The sequence below is a fragment of the Bison bison genome, unplaced genomic scaffold, assembly GCF_000754665.1.
Source record: "Bison bison bison isolate TAMUID 2011002044 unplaced genomic scaffold, Bison_UMD1.0 scf7180017864299, whole genome shotgun sequence".
Lineage (NCBI taxonomy): Eukaryota > Metazoa > Chordata > Mammalia > Artiodactyla > Bovidae > Bison > Bison bison.
The window spans coordinates 5,146,064-5,147,364 of record NW_011494871.1 but is presented as its reverse complement, the minus strand read 5'-3'; positions in this window follow the sequence as shown (position 1 = coordinate 5,147,364).

Below are 1,301 nucleotides of genomic sequence, written 5' to 3'. Positions count from 1 at the left end.
CAGCTTCAGCATCATTCCCTCCAAAGAAATCCCAGGGCTGATCTCCTTCAGAATGGACTGGTTGGATCTCCTTGCGGTCCAAGGGACTCTCAAGAGTCTTCTCCAACACCACAGTTCAAAAGCATCAATTCTTTGGCACTCAGCCTTCTTCACAGTCCAACTCTCACATCCATACATGACCACTGGAAAAACCATAGCCTTGACTAGATGGATCTTTGTTGGCAAAGTAATGTCTCTGCTTTTGAATATGCTATCTAGGTTGGTCATAACTTTCCTTCCAAGGAGTAAGCATCTTTTAATTTCATGGCTGCAATCACCATCTGCAGTGATTCTGGAGCCCCCAAAAATGAAGTCTGACACTGTTTCCACTGTTTCCCCATCTATTTCCCATGAAGTGATGAGACCAGATGCCATGATCTTCATTTTCTGAATGTTGAGCTTTAAGCCAACTTTTCCCCACTCTCCTCTTTCATCAACAGGCTTTTGAGTTCCTCTTTACTTTCTGCCATAAGGGTGGTGTCATCTGCATATCTGAGGTTACTGATATTTCTCCTGGCAATCTTGATTCCAGCTTGTGCTTCTTCCAGTCCAGCGTTTCTCATGATGTACTCTGCATATAAGTTAAATAAGCAGGGTGACAATATACAGCCTTGACGTACTCCTTTTCCTATTTGGAACCAGTCTGTTGTTCCATGTCCAGTTCTAACTGTTGCTTCCTGACCTGCATACAGATTTCTCAAGAGGCAGGTCAGGTGGTCTGGTATTCCCATCTCTTTCAGAATTTTCCACAGTTTATTGTGATCCACACAATCAAAGGCTTAGGCATGGTCAATAAAGCAGAAGTAGAGGTATTTCTGGAACTCTCTTGCTTTTTCCATGATCCAGCAGATGTTCGCAATTTGATCTCTGGTTCCTCTGCCTTTTGTAAAACCAGCTTGAACATCAGGAAGTTCACAGTTCACATACTGCTGAAGCCTGGCTTGGAGAATTTTGAGCATTACTTTACTAGCGTGTGAGATGAGTGCAATTGTGTGGTAGTTTGAGCATTCTTTGGCATTGCCTTTCTTTGGGATTGGAATGAAAACTGACCTTTTCCAGTCCTGTGGCCACTGCTGAGTTTTCCAAATTTGCTGGCATATTGAGTGCAGCACTTTGACAGCATCATCTTTTAGGATTTGAAATAGCTCCACTGGAATTCCATCACCTCCACTAGCTTTGTTCGTAGTGATGCTTTCTAAGGCCCATTTGACTTCACATTCCAGGATGTCTGGCTCTAGGCTGTGATCACACCATCGTGATTA